Source organism: Tetrao urogallus (genome assembly GCF_951394365.1).
Source record: "Tetrao urogallus genome assembly, chromosome: Z".
In the NCBI taxonomy this organism is placed as follows: Eukaryota; Metazoa; Chordata; class Aves; order Galliformes; family Phasianidae; genus Tetrao; species Tetrao urogallus.
In genome coordinates, this window is record NC_136816.1 from 47,469,348 (window position 1) to 47,485,971 (window position 16,624).

Genomic DNA, 16,624 nt, shown 5'->3' on the forward strand with positions numbered 1-16,624 from the left:
CCCTCTTTACTAACATGACTTTTATACTCCTACACAACCTTTCAAAAATACAAAACACTGATTAATGTCAATTCAGACACTTGCCTTCACACACCCACTGCTCTTGCTTAAATGTGAAACTTAAGTCAGAGCAGTACTGGGATCAAACAGTAGTATATCTTCAAAGTGCACTTAACAAAAGCTTAAGCTGATTTCAATGGAAGTCTTTTGTGAGTACAGAGAACTCCACAATTTTGTCTAAATAAAACTCTCATTTGGCACATACAAAGGAAAGATTGCATTCAACTGTTCTCTAGTGGTAACAGAAATTTGCATAAGAAATTAGGAACTAAGGTAACCATCACACCTCCTAACTCATGAAATTCACTCAGAATTGCAAAATTTACCCAACAGTTTGGTATTTCTCTGGTTTTCAACACTAAGGTGATAAATGAGCAATATTGCTCTGAGCCATTAAGACATGTATGCCTTTACAGTACTGTGGCTTAAGAGGATGAGGCTTCTCCCAGTAATTTGATTTAGGCTTCCTTATTCCCCCAGATTGCTGCTGTCTGATCCCAGCACAGTGTTTGTGAATGGAAGGGTAGTTGGAGCTCAGGAAGGGAGCCTATTAAGCATGCTGCTAGGCAGGCATGAGGGGGGTTCTGCTAACAGTGACAAGAAAATAAAGACAAGACTCAAGGTGAAAGGTACATTTCATGAATGAATAATTAACAGTCTTCTTAATATATCTGGATACCAATTCACTCTCTAACCATTCTTAAAAGCAACAGCAGTCTGATTGCCCAAGGATGCCTAGGTGATGTACATGCATTAGATTCCCTCAATTCTTGCTTCCCAAGAAAACAAACCTTTTCAGATGAGATAGACAAATCTCACAAGTGTGCCTCAGCCACATTCACTCCAAGCATGGCCTGCATAGAGTAAGCCACAGAGGCTGCCCTGTGCAGATGTGCAACTTTCAGTGTTCGCCATGCCAAGACCATAGAATCATAGAATGGCTTGGATTGGAAAGATCATCAAGTTTCAACCCCCTGCCACAGGCACAACTGCCACTCACTGAGTGAGTCAGGCTGCCCAGGTCCCCATCTAGCCTGGTACTGAGCACCTCCATGGATGGGACACCCACAGCTTCTCTGTGCAGCCTGTGACAGTGCTTCACTGCCTTCTGAATAAACAGTTTCTCCCTAACATCTAACTTAAATTTCCCCTCTTTTACTTTAAAGCCATTCCCCCTTGTTCTATCACTATTTGGCCATGTAAAAAGTTGGCTCCTTTCCTGTTTATAAACTCCCTTCAAGTACTGAGAGGCCACAGTGAGGTTTCCCCAAAGTCTTCTCCAAGCTATGAATGACGAAAACTGCAGTACACTCAGGCTTGAAACACTCAAGCTTGAAAATGCTTTATTCATAGTGTCTATTCATAGTAGAGATCATAATGAAGAGGTCATAGCCTATTCATAGGTGACCAGAACAAGGAGTACATGCACTACTGACACAGGAGGACACCCACGCCTGTGGATGCATCCTATCCCAGTTCTCTGTAGATATTACTCTTAGGAGAGGAAATCAACTCCTGAGAGAGGGATGATAGCAAGGAAGCTCTTCTGTGGTTCTCAGACCCATGTCTGTGTTCTGAAATTGTAAAATTCTAATTCCTTTGCTTTCAACTGCCATAGAAGAAGATAAGCTTTACTAGATGTAGAAAATATATGACTGTTACTTACAAAATTCCTCAAGACTGAGATAGTCTGCTGTGCCGCTGTACTCAATTGTTCACTTTCAGTGAGGATAAAAAAGTAGGTCCAGGTCAAATCCAAAAGCACTCAAAAATGCTCTCTGCAGTAACTATCACAGACTGCTCTGCTTCATGCCCAAGCTGGCTCAACTGAAGGAGCTTGAGACCTAAATGCCAAGACAAATCCAGAGTCTTCTCACTGCTTTTCTTATAGAACCTGCCACAGTGCTCCTTCTCTCCTCTGACTGATTTCTGACATCTGTGGATAACACTGTTCTAAAGAGGCAAAAGTAGTTGTAGCAAGAAACAGTCTTCAGGACAGCTGGCTGCACAGTTCCCTCACAATCACATGGAGATGACAAGAAGAGAACTACTTGCCCAAGCCTTCTTATAGCAGAACTTAAATGTTCATGTAACTCCACTTCTTCAGGAAACTTCCCCATTATTGGAAAGTTCCCCAGCAGGGAAAATTCTCTGTTGCTAACAGTGGTTAACTGTAACCAGAGACAAAAAATGGGAAAACTAGCGCTTGAAATGCCACAGGCATATTAAGAAATGTGTCATGTAATCAGAACAATATTTAGGCAATGTTTGATCCCTCTACACTAATTCAGGAAAACTTTTTTGTGATTCTAGAAGTCATTAAGGAATACAAAAAAGAAAACAAGCACGAGAAGACAAAGAATATTACTTACATTCACCTGCTGACTGCAGTGGGACGTGTTCAACAGAACCAAATAGGACTTCAAGCCTATGCTTCAGTGTAGGCTCACCCAATTCTGTTGCTTTTGTGCATCTCAAAAAGTGGAGAAGATTGTCAGAAGAGTTTAAATGCTGTAAGACCACTTAAAAGTTTCCAGGAAATATTTTCTTCTTTAACCTGACAGCCTACTCAGAGTACCTGTCATGGAAGCAAAAACACATAACAGGCAAAATTGGTCAGAGTTGGCCTTTTTACTTGAAGCGTAGGAGGAACATGACAGGAGTATGAAATAGCAAAATGTAACATTTAAGTTCTGGTAATCTGAAAGTACTCTAGGAGGCTGAGATGGTGGATTTCCATAGTAGGAGAGACTGATGAAGGTTTATTTCCACTAGTTTCTACTATGCTTAAAAGCATGTGTTAATGACATTCTGTTTTCTCAGAAGCGAAGATGCAGCAAAAAGAAACCAAAAGGGATTTGTAAAACAATGAGTTTGAGACCACAGAAGCCATCAGTGTAGCCAGCTGTCAAAGTCATGAACTGTTTCCTCTTTTTCATCACTTGCCTTGAGCTCAGAGCTGGGTTTTCCATGCAAGCACATAACAGCGAAGAAAAGACCACTGAAATTTTTTTCACAGTGGTAGTCTTATATGTCTGTATGTATATAGATACCTATTGTTTTATATATATGTATCATTTACAGGATTTAAAGCATAAACTATGTGGATATAAATATAGGTATAGATACAGCTGTAATATCACAGAATTAAGAAATGTTTGAGTTAGAAGGAATCTTCAAAGGTCATCTAGTCCAACTCCCTGCAATGAGCAGAGACACCCACAGCTCCATCAAGTGCTCAGAGCCCCATCCATCCTGACCTTGGGTGTCTCCAGGGACGGGGCATCCACCACATCTGTTGGCAACCTGCTCTAGTGACTCACCACCCTTATCGCAAAAAAACTTTTTCCTTACATCCAATCTGAATCTCCCCTCTTTTGGCTTGAAACCATTTCCCCTTGTCCAACCATATGCTCTTGTCCTATATAGAAGATATAGATGATATAGATATAGATTTAGATATACATACACCTGTAGACATGGACATAGGTACAGATGTAGATACAGCCATAAATGCCATGTATCTCAACTGTAGTGAGTTTTCGATTCGGTTTGCTGTTTTGGGGGGATGGGTGTTTCTATTGTTCTGCTCAGGATTTTCAGACGGACATCCCAGCCCCATCAGGTACCCCCGAGCAAAGCACAGGCCCGGAGCCGCTCGCGGCAGAGAACTGCCAGAACCACAGCGGCTGCTCCCCCCGCCCACACCGGCCTCTCGCCTACCTGCCGACTCCTGGTGGCCGATGCCGGCGAGCTGCGGTCATCGGCCGAGGAGATGAGGCCGAAAAGCTCCGGCGACGGGGACGGGTGAGGAGGAACGGTGTCCCCACATGCGCTGGATAGAGTCGTCCTCGCGGTGCCTGGTGGCTCTGCATTCCCGAAAGCCAGGGGCTTTCAGTAAACGAAATCGAAACAGAAACTGAGGTCCGCCGGGTGGACGGCGGCTGCCGTCGGAAGACTGGAAGTTCGACCGCTCCCGACGCTCTGCCCGGACGAGACCTGCGGAGGGCAAAGCTCCGATCACGACATCGGGTGTTATAACCTGGTACACACCTTCTGTGCCACTATGATGACCCTAATCAACCAGGCAAAAGCAACCTGCAATCAAGAACCTTACTCGGGACATAGACGTATCAAAGAACCAAAATATTTCCTATGTGTTATAAGAACACTGTCACGCATACAGCAAAGGACATAAGGAAAACTCAGAATGCATGCCGACTTGCACATGGCACAGCTATCTACTGAAGGACACAGAGGATGCTGTCTGCTTAAGTATCTGGCACTGCCATCTTCAGTTGGTGGCTGGCATTTTTGTGGGGCCATTAACCTGCAGGTGTCTGAGAGCTCGCTGAGTAGCCACTGTACACCAGAGCCTGCGCCTGGACCTCAGCGGCAGAAACCTGTATGTCTGTAGTGGCTGCAGCTGGAGTAGGGTCTGGTGTCAGCAGCTGGGCTACACTATGCCAGAGGGACCCCACATCTATGTGCTATTAAGGGGCATGACACCATGTGCCATTCACTGCATGGAACCAGAGCTCAATGGCCCTTGTGCCTGCATAGATTGCCACAGTGAGGGAGTGTGTGAGTGCAAGCAAAGGTCCATCCACCCAATCCAGTGAGGATGCACAATGGCTTGGAAGACAGGGAGCGTGTCTGTATATCTCATAGGCTCACGTCTAGGTACTAGAACAAAGACTGGCATGCAGAAGCAGCTACTGCACAGACCACTTGTCTAAGGCCCACTGCTGGAGGCATGCACGCTGTACATATGTATACATGCATTCCCATTCTGTCCTGCTCAGCCAGGGAGAGGAACAGGATGATGCTGTTGTTGTTTGTGTTCACACGAGCACTCTATATGGCTGTCCATGAAAATATGTACCTATAACAACACCAAGTACATGAGCTCTGTGTCTATGCCAGCACTGTGCCCAGGTGGCCAAGGAGGCCAATGGCATCCTGGCTTGTATCAGAAACAGTCTTGTCAGATGGAGTGGGGAAGAGATTGTCCCCACATACTCAGCACTGTGCTCAGTTCTGGGCCCTCACTAAAAGAAAGGCCCTGAGGCCCTGGAGCATCTCCAGAGAAGGGTGCTGAAGCTGATGAGGGATGTGAAGCACAAGTCTTATAAGAGGCAGTTGAGGGAACTCTGCTGCTTAGTCAATTCAGCTTGTTTAGTCTCCAGAAGAGAAGGCTAAGAGCAGACATAATTGCTCTCTACATCTACCTGAAAGGAGGGTGTGTGAGGTGGGATTTGTTGTCCTCTCCTACCTAACCAGTGATAGGATGAGAGGGAGTGATGTCAAGTTGCACTAGGGGAGGTTCAGGTTGGATATTAGGAAAAATTTACTCTCCAAAAGAGTGGTTAAGTGCTGCAATGGATGTACTAAGGGACGTGAATTAGTGGGGAAATATTGGTGATATGTGGATGGTTGGACTAGCTCTTGGACGTCTTTTCCAACCCTGGTGATTCTATGATTCTATATTTCAAAATCAGAAATAATTTCAAAATGTTGTCATGTAAGCCCAGCTTTATAGTCAGGAAAGGCATATCAAATACAGAATTGTCAAAAAATGGGTTATCAATAAGTCTTCTGAACTCAGACTAATAGAGCATCTCTATTAATAACATATTAAACACGTGGTGTGCATGGGAATTTTTAAATGTAGTTCTTAAAGGGTAGAAATGATGGCAACATCTGCAGTGTCCATACCTGGGCACAGAAAAATTGATGACAGTTGTGGTCTCCACAGTCAGTGTGTTAAAATGGTGGGTTTTGTTTGCTTGTTTGTTTGTTTAACAGCTGTGCTACAGGAAGTGTAAAATGTATCAAATAGTGTTTTGCTCATTTTATTGTTATAGTTACACAGACAACAGTGCTACTACTACAAAAATAAATGGCTGCATATTTTTTAATTCCAGCATTGCTGGAGTAAATCCTGTCAGTTTGAAGTTTTTGCTACTCTCTTTTTTATGTGCTTTAATTAACTTAAAAAAAAAAAAAAAAATTGTTTTGTTACCTACATATATTAAGTATGTAGTGTATTTTATATATGGCATTAGATAGTTCCTCTGCACCTGATGCAGCCCAGGCAAGACCTACGGTCTAGAGAAGGACCTTATTCTTGTCTTGTTTTCCCATTTGGAGATGTTCGGGTATTCTGAGGGTACTTTGGTTGCACTTACTCCTGTTTCGTGATTGAGTGGCATGCTGAGGACTCTTCAGACAAAACATTCAAGAGCTGGTAATTTATGCTCTACCATAGGAGAAAGAAGAGTAGCAGCTGCACTGTTATAAAAAGAGAGCAAAGAAGAGAGGGGTGATGAGCTTGAGAGTAGGAAATGCACTATCAGGAATCCTAACCTCAGCTTAATCAGAATCCAGGGAAAATGATATTGCTTTGGTATTTCTTCCTATATGCCATCTTTTCCCCTGCAGTCCAGAATTCTTTGGGAACTTCTCTAATGGTACAAAGCACAATCAGATGCTGAATAACTCTTAGACTCACAAAATGTTACAACATGAGAAGAACAGTGCAGATAAAAACTGAAATGATAAATAACCTTCTATTCTTTTTCTTCTTACAATGGAAAAGAAAACAACCCAAAATTACCCCAAACAACAAAAACAAAAGTATTTCAAATCCAAATAAAAAAGGAAAAGAGAATCAAATCACAGATATCATCTGTTTAGAGTTTAGAGTATTTGTGATGTAAGAGTCCTTTCCCAAATGGAGATGAAAATAAGTAAATATGAGCTAAGCAAACTTTTTTCATGGGCAGACATTAAACAGCAGCATATCTCTTTAGGAGTGTTTTCATTTTGAAGTTGCAAGGAGGAGCAAATTTGTTTCATACTTTGGTATCAGTTCATCCCTGTCCAAATACATATTTTACCACCTGATTAACAGTGAAATTTTGATCCTGATTTTAAAACAGTCAGGAATTTGATGAGTAGGAATCAAATTTTCCCATCCCGTTTTGACCTTGCAGTTCAGACTGGTGCTTGGCATGGAGGTAACTGGTGTAACTAATTCATCTGGTATCATAATGCACTTTAAATAATAATTGATTAATAACAAATATGACATTGGTAAATAGCATACTTAAAAACATTGAAAGCAGATATGTATGGTATCTAAAAATGAAAGTCACCAATACAAGCAGGTTTGAGAAACCTCTCCAGTAAGAACAAAGAACTATGAAATCTTAATTCCAAGAAAGAAGAGGAAGCTTCTCATTTAAGAGAAGCTTTACTAAGCTGTTGAGTTCTTTACTTAACTAAGAAGATTAGATAACACTGGGACTTCCCTTTCTGCAAACAAAAGCATGCTGTGTCAAAACCAGAAGTTTATCTTCTCCATGTGTGCTTCCTTTGACTTTCAAAATTAATGTATCTATACGTATTCATTTACTTCATTTTCTCAAAAGATGAGTACTAATTAAAAACAAAAACACAAATATTCAATGTCCGTCATAATGGACTTAATTTTCTTTAGTATAAGACAATAAAAATCTGGACAATTTGTTGAAAAGTCATTCCCAAAAGACAAATTAGCAATTCTCACAAGCCAAAGGACTAATTATCATGGAGTTAAAGAAGTCTTAGCAGTTTGCATTCATCCATGTTTATGGTCAATATATTTTTAGTTACCAGAAAAAAGAGGCTCAGATAAATATGCTAAGGTAAAACAGATAAATTGTTCCCCTAAAGACTACATTCTTACAGCACTGCTTTTCACCTCTTTCAAATTGTTTAATTGTTTTGATCCAGCACCTTTAAAATTATGAGGTCCTATTTAAGCAATTTACTGTTCCGTTTTGGAAAATGTTATGATAGGTTTTGAAATTTATTTCTGTAGATAACCTTTCCAGTTCAATGAAATCAATAAGAGACTGACATAGATATAAACATCCTTTCCAAATATTAATTTTGCAGACTATCTCTATCATGATTTGACTTACGATGCTTAAATAATTTTACAGAAAAATTATTAAGGTAAAAATCAAACTGATTCTTCAAACATGTTAAGATAAGGGAAAAAAAATGCCTTTCTTTTTTTCCAACATTTTCTTCTGTGTGGGTTTTTTTTTTTTTTTTTCTGTGCTTCTTTAATGTCACGTAAAAATCACATTTGACTTCCTCAATGAAGATGTAAAATTCTGAAAGTTAGGATTGTTTCTCCTTTGTACTTAGACAAATATTTTATTCTTCACACATGATTTAGGACAGATGACAGATCAGAGGAGAAAATGAAATACATTTTATCTATGCAGTTTCAGTTTCTCTTTGGGTAAATTTGGCCTAGCTTTCAGGATTACATTGCATTAATGCACCCACTTTGGGCCTAAAGCAACTGACTCCAGATAAGGATGGTGTGCAAAAAGCTAATTATAACCCTGATAATTTATGTGGAAGTCAAAATTAAAATTATCATTGTATGCTAAAACTGGTCACCATCAGATCACAGCCTGGAGTACATGAACAAATACCGTGATTAAATCTAGGTTTTACATCGCTGTACTTCATAGGACAGTGTCTCCTGATTGATGGTGTGCCAGCACATCATAAGCAAGGCACAGTTTATTTAGCAAGTAGATTTAACAGCATCACTCTGAGCCAGTCCCTGCCTCCTTCACTGTGCACTGAAGCACAATGATACCGAAGCAATAAAAGAAAGGCAGACAGGCACCCACCAGCTCAGCAGGGCAGAGATTTTGGGTTTGATTTTTTGATGGGCTTTTCAGAGAGCTGATGATTGCTTGTGAGCGGTATGCCTTGGAAAGTTAGTATTGTGAACTGTGACACGTTATGTGGAGGTAGGGGTTGACCTCTTCTCCTGTGTGACTAGTCATAGGACTTGAGGGAATGGCCTCAAGTTGTGCCATGGGTGGTTCAGGTTGGATATCAGGAAAAATTTCTTCTCCGTAAGAATGGTCAGGTGCTGGAACAGGCTGCCCAGGGAGCTGGTGGAGTCACTGCTCCTGTAGGTATTCAATAAGCATTTAGATGTTGCACTGAGTGTACTGTACCCACTAAACACCACCGTTTAGTGGGGAAATACTGTGGTAGGTAGATGGTTGGAATGGATGATCTTGGAACGCTTTTCCAACTTCAGTTATTCTAAGATTCTATGTCACCTGCCCTGAATATAAACAGTATTAGTGAAATAATACTGCTCAGCAGGTGTCTGGAGAAGCAGGCTGTTATCAGCGCACTCTCATGTGTCTGGATCTAGGGTGACTCAAACCCACCTGCCCTCCATATGCATAGACCACAGTGGTTCTCTATGTCTCATTCAAGACCAGCCTTTGCTCTTTCCTCTCATTCTTAAGTTGTTAACCCTTTCTTGAGAAAGTGCCCACATTTCTGTTGCAGGCAGCCATGGGTTCTTTATTCCAAGAATTTGAAATGCGCTGCCTCATTGTGGTACAGAAACACAAAGGGTGCCTACATTGTGAGGGTGCTCACCACACACTGGTGTGTCTTTAAGCTCAGGAAAAGAAGAAATATGGGCAGACTGAGGCGGTTTTCTTGGCTGCAAAGGAGTCATTGAGTAAGGCAGATGATATCTTTGCTAAGTGACTTTGACGGAAAGCATGATTCTCTTAAACCTATCACAAGTTTCTCAGCCATCGCCCTGATAAAGCTGCACCTATCAAGGCCTGGCAGAGGAGAGCTGCCATCTTGCGTGGAGCTGGGGTACAGCAGGGAATTCATCCGGGATCACTGCAGCCCAGCAGTCGAGTGAGGGAGTCATCTTTCCTCTATCTCACCGGGAGAGTGCAGCCTCCGCTTGTGCCCGGGCAGGCCTTGCCTTGTGACAGAGAACGTCTGAGTTCTTGGTACAACTTAATGCAAATATTAAACTTCAGTGACATCCACCAGAGCAGGGCTTTTCGATGTAACACTCCCTTCCTAAGATGTACAGCTGGCACTTTAGAAAAAAAATGTTTTTGTCCGTTCGTGGACTTGTTTGTCCGTCCGTCCATCCATCCATCCATCCATCCATCCATCCATCCACCTACCTATCTATCTATCTATCTATCTACATGAAGGTTGCTCTGAAAATAATATCTCTTGTTTTATTCTTTTGGCTCATGAGCTTGGAAGCGGATGTTGGTAGTATGGCAATAGAGGTTTAACTTTCTCACCAATATTCCATTCTGTTGCCATGTGACAGATGACAGCAGAGGGGCAGTCTGACAAAATGGTGTCTGACATGGAATTGTGTATGAAGCAAAGATGTCTCACTGAATTCCTCCAAGTGGGAAAAAGGCACCCACTGACATTCATGGATGCTTGCTGAAAGTTTATGGAGACCAAAGAGTGAATGTGAGCACAATGAGGAGTGGGTGATGCTTCTCATCAGTGGCAACAGCAACACTGGATCACCTCCACTGGTGCAGATTTTTATGAGCAGGACATGCAGGCTCTTATTCATTGCTGGTGAAAATGCACAGCTAATGATGGTAACTGTTGAAAAAATTGTGCTTTATAGTTGAGAATTTGCTCTATCAAATAGTTTCATTGAGCTCTTTGTATCCGTTGCAGTTTACTCGGAAATAAACAGGAGGCGTTATTTTTTGAGCAATCCACATGCGTCTGTCTGTGTGTATAATCATCGTTACTGTTATTTCTCTCTTCCTTTTCTCTATCTTTTCTCTATCTCTATCTCTTTTTCTGATTCTTCCCCCTTTTCCACTCTAGTGGAGTGAGTGAACAAAATGCTGTGTGGTGCAGAGCTCCATGTTGTTGTCAAACCACATCGTGGCCTTTGAACAGTGATAGAAATATTAGATAAGATTTCTAGGACTTCCTTCAGGACTGAATAGTATCTTGTTAATGTGCTTAACACCAGCCTGTGAGACTGTACAGCAACTGACACCTCATTTCACACTAGAGGGACTACCTGATAGCAAAAACTAACCAAATTTTCCTGGAAAGTGTCTTCTATTTCAGTATGCAGAGGCAAACTCCTAATTGCCTTCCGTAAGAAAGTAATTTGCTCAACTAACTTGGGGAGAACAGTGGACGTTATCTATCTGGATTTCTGTAAGTTTTTTGATGCTTTTCTACCGCATCTTTCTAGAAAAACAAAAACAAAAACAAACAAACAAACAAAAACAGTGCATTTTGGGCTAGAGAAGTGGTCTGTACAAGAGGTGGGGAACTAGCGAACAGCTGTGCTCAAAGTGTTGATACCCAGCGTTGATACTCAGGCTGGTAGCCTAGTATGAGTGAGGCCTCCTGGGAATCACTGTTAAGCCCCACACTATTCAATACCTTCATAACCAGTCCATTCCTATCACTGTCTCCCCATGTATAAGTTGGTCATAGAATCATAGAATGGTTTGGGTTGGAAGGGATCATCTAGTTCCAATTCCCCTGCTGTACACCAGGTTGCTCAAAGCCCCATCCAGCCTGGTCTTGAATGCTTCAAGGGAGGGGGCATTCACAACCCCTCAGTGGGCATCCTATACCAGCGTCTTACTACTCCCACAGTAAATAATTCCTTCCTAATATCTAGTCTAAATCTCCCTTTTCCAGTTTTAAGGCATTTCCCATCATCCTCTTGCTACAAGGCCTTCTAAAAAGTCCCTCTCCAGCTTTTCTACAGGCTCTCTTCAGGTACTGGAAAGCTGCTATAAGGTCTCCTCGCAGCCTTCTTCAGCCTGACTTCATAGGGTGGCTGCTCCAGCCCTCTGATCAACTTTGTGGCCCTCCTTTGAACCTGCTGCAACAGCTCCATGTCCTTGTGTTGGGGGCTCCAGAACAGGATGCAGTACTCCAGGTGAAGTCTCACGAGTGCAGGACGCAACGAAATACAAAAACATTTCAATCAGGAGCTGCGTGGCACTTTGTGACCCCTGGGCAAGGGCTTCTCTCTTTACCAGCTGCTCAGCTGTGGTCTCCTGCATCTCCAAACTGGACCGTGTGCCTGCTCCAATTCCTCCTGCTATAGATACAGTTGGGTTCTAGGGCATGAGAAAAGACTGCAGCTGGCATTAGGACCTCCTTCCATCCAAGGCTGTCAGCAGAGACCCAAGGCTGCTGCCCAGACCCTGCTGGAGGTTTGATGGGCACCTCTCGGTCTCAGCCTTGCACAAACTCCTGCCCCTAGTCCATCCCCAGGGCACAGGAAAGCCACATCAGAGCAGGACAGTGAGCACTGAGGTATCTTCAGGCTGTCACCATTGCCAACAGCTCAGGCTCTGCGGGATTTCCAAAGAGCAATGATGTCTGCTGAGTCCTGAACATGCACAGGCTCACTCCGCAGGGATCCTCTCACACTATTTGCTGCTATCACTTCACCTGCACATTATCAACCAGACCAGTATGAGTGGCATGGCCACTGCCACAGCCAAACACAGGCAGTCCTGCAGACAGTGCCCTGCCCCAGCACACAGTCATGCACTGGATGCACTCCTTTATTCTTGTGTTTAGGCACTCCATGCTTCCCACCCACAACCATGGCCTCTGCCATGGGTGCTGGCATGGGTACATCTGCATGCTCATGGGCAGGCATGCACAGCCTATCCTACACTTACACGGGCACAGACATGCTTTCTCAGGCACAGGACAGCCTCACAGAGGAACAGCAATGAGGAAAGACCGGTCCTGGCATCAGGAAAGCTGCAGGATTTCTGCCTGCCTTCACTGCTCACAACTGAGGACAGATCTCAAATGCTTCCTGGCCTGGATGTGTGCTGGGATGGCACTGGGGGCATTTTCTGCCCTCACCTTCCTCTCCTGACCTCTCCCAATTTCTTCACAGTGCTGTTACTCTGCACCAATTTACTCTTTCTGCCCTGGGGTACTTTACAATGAGCAGAGCCAGTGGGGGGAGGGAGACCACAATTTTCAGTCTTGGTGAGGCCACATCTGAAGTGCTGTGTCTAGCTCTGAGCTCCTCAGTTCAAGGCAGCAAGAGAACCTTCTAGAGAGAGTCCAGAGGAGGGCCACAAAGATAACTAGGGGCTGGAGTATCCCCTTACAAAGTGAGCTGAAGCTGTTCAGCCTGGAGAACAGAAAGCTGAGAGGGGAATCTTATCAACGCTTATGACTATCTGAAGCATACATGTCTCAATTGTTCATTTTATGTTTTTGTTTCCTTCTTTTTTTATGTTTTAATAATTAAAAGTATATATATACATTCACTATATTATGTATTTTATATGTGGCCCCAACAGTTCCTCTTTACTCAGTGCAGCCTAGGCAACCCAAAAGTTTGGACATCCAGAGATTGTATCCAGAGAGTGGTGATCTATGGGTAAGCATCCAGATGAAGATCAGTGACAAGTGGTCTTCAGGGGGCAGTACTGCAACTGGTGATCTTTAACATTTTCATCACTGATGTTGAGAGTGGAACTGAATCAGCAAGATTGTGGATGACACCAAGTGGTGTGGTGCAGTCAACACAACCGAGGGATGAGACACCATCCAGAGACCACGGCTGGCTCAAGCAGTAGGCCCAGGTAAAACTCATGAGGATCAACAAAGCCAAATACAAGCTGTAACCCCTGTTGTCATTACAAGTTGGGTGCAAAATAATTAAGTGCAGCCCTGCTGAAAAAGACGTGGGAATACCAGTGAATTTCAAGCTGGACATGAGCCAGCAATGTGTCCTCATGCCCAAAAAAGCGAACAGTATCCTGGGCAGCACCAAAAGAAATATGGCCAGTAGGTCAAGGGAGGTGATGAATTTCCTGCTGATTAAGTCAGGTGGCATATTCTAGTTTCCAAATCTGCTGAGATATATTCAGATAGTAGGCTTTGTAGGATCACATTTAAACTGAACTCTTGAGAAGGCATTGGAAAGGCAGCTAGGAAAGAGAAAGCATAAAGAAAGATAGTATAACAAAATACTGGATAACTCTTTACTGTATAAAGAAAATAATATTTTTGCAATATATGCAAACATTTTTATTTCTGCTGGATTATAGATTTATCAGATGTAACCATAAGTTTCGTGTACAAACAATTCATGTAAATTGAATGTAACAATTCATATAAATATTCCCATACATAGAATCACAGAATCACAGAATCATTTGAGTTGGAAGGAACCCTTAAAGATCATCTAGTCCAACGTCCCTGCAATGAACAGAGACACCTACAACTAGATTACATTACTCAGAGCCCTGTCCAGCTTGACCCTGAATGTCTCAAGTGATGGGACATCCACCAGCTCCCTGGGCATGGAAGCATTTTAATGCTTCATCACCATTATCATAAAAAAATTCTTTCATATATCCAGCCTAAATCTCCCCTCTTTTAGTTTGAAATTATTTCCCCTTGTCCTATCACAACAGACTGCTAAAGAGTCAGTCCCTTTCTTTCTGTCCCCCTCTTTAGATACTTAGAGGTGCTATCAGGTGTCTCCAGAGTTGAACAGCCCCAGCTCTCGCAGACCAACCTCTTAGGGAAGATATTTCATTCCACGGATCATTTTCGTGGCCCTGCTCTGGAGACTGTCCAACAGGTCCACATCTCTCCTGTCCTGAGGACTCCACATCTGATGCAGAACTCCAGATAAGGTCTCACCAGCACAGAGTAAAGGGGCAGGATTACCTCACCTGCTGGCCATGCTTCTTTTCATGCGGTGCAGAATGCAATTGGCTGCAAGGATGCATTGTTGACTCATATCCAACTTGCCAGAGCTACAAAGGTAGTCTCCCCATTCAAAGTTTTTGGAAATCATAATGGCAGAGGATAGTGATGAAATTAAAGTGGAGACTTGCTACGTGATCTGCTTCTCTGCTGTGCAGAATAAAAGATTGTGTTGAAAAAAGAACTTGAATTCAAGCTAGCTTTTGTAGGGTGCTAGGGGCTTTGACTGGGAAACACTGTTTGGCCCTTTGGCCACAGATGACTAACAAGGCTAGTTATAGCTGAAATGCTCAGACTAACATCAAGGATCAGCTTCTTTTTTCTGATAAGTATCAAAAAACCCCAACAATCAAACAAACAAAAATAGTTTTCATGATCACTTCTTATCTTTGCAACATGCTCTCTAGGGTCTCTCCCTGTGTGGTATTTCTTTTTTAATAACAGTATTAGGCAACATAGATGACTTCTTTCTAACAGAATACATACCTATTCATATCTGATTTGTATTTTGTTTTCAGACCATCTGTTTTCTAATATGGACCAGCTGTCCATATTAGAAAACTATCAGCTATTAAAGCCGCATGAAGTATGTAGTCACGCCAGGTGCTAATGATGCGTTAGAGTCAAGGGGAGGACTGCATGTTGTGTCAGGAAGGAATGGAATAAAATGTCACTGCCTTGAGCTCAGGCAGAGAGAAAGGAAGAAGAGAAGACTGCCTTTTATCTTTGCATGTGAGAGTGTGATGCAGGTAAAAACTGTGATGTGTCCAAAGTGTAGCATTAGACAAACTGCCTTCAGGCTATGTGTGGAAGATAGTGTAGCTTGAGTTCTTTGCTTTTAGACAGAAATATATCATGGAATGCTGTACCTACTAACAGTAATGGTGTGTTACTACTCAGACATTAAATGCTTAAGTTATTGGATTTACATGGAGAATAAAATCACAGGAAATACTGGAGAAACTTCTAGAATCTGTGAAGGCTTCTGAGTTGTTTGCATACTGGGAGAGCCATAAGGAGCATTTGGATTAAAAAAAAAAAAAAAAAAGCCATATGCTTTCTTTTGAATGGAGAAATCATAAAAAGCTGTTTAGACATTGACTTACCTTCCGTGGAGGTTTGAAGCTTGAATGGGGATTGTTGCAAAAATAGGAAGGTGAGTAACAACCCAGAAGTTGACAAAAAACTCTCTAACTCACAACCCTTGGTGCTTCCTGAATCTTGGTCAGTTTTAGAGTCACTCTTACGCATACTGACCACTCAAATCAGCCTGCCTATTTTCATAAAGAATGTTAAAGTCATGTGCATGTTTCTTCCTTACATGTTTCTTGGGGTTACTCTACAAAAAGAAGAGATTGTGGCCTTGTAAAATCTATCTTAATGCTTTTCATGTAAAACAAAACAAAACAAAACCCAACAGACTGGCAGTTTGCCTTGATGTTGAAGGACTCGAAGGACAGTTATTTGTGTTGTGTCTTCATGGGGCTTCAGGACACAGTATCAGTCTGTACAAAGAGAAAACTCTTTGTGGTCGTCATTTGTTGAGTCTTCATTTTTATCATTACCCTGTTCTTTAGAGTGTAACTTGTAAGCTCCTCCTAAGCTCCTAATATGTCAGGTATGCAGCTCAGGCCTAGCATTATGGTCTTGCTACATACTTTTGGCATGGCTGAGTTGCATAGGAGAAGGTTCCAGATCTTGCAATGTGTCACAAGCTGTGCGAGCACTCTTAATGCAAAATGAAGTACTTTCTCCATTTATTTCTTTGAACAGCTACATTCTCTACTTTCCTTTCTAGTTAGATATTTGGCTTTTCCATTTTTTACAGTTAAAATGCATGCTTTCGAAAGGAAATAACTAGTTAAATAGGAAAGCGATTTTCAGATGTACAAAGCAACCTCAAAAAAAGATACACATTTTGAAACTGACAATTAAGAGTGCAGAA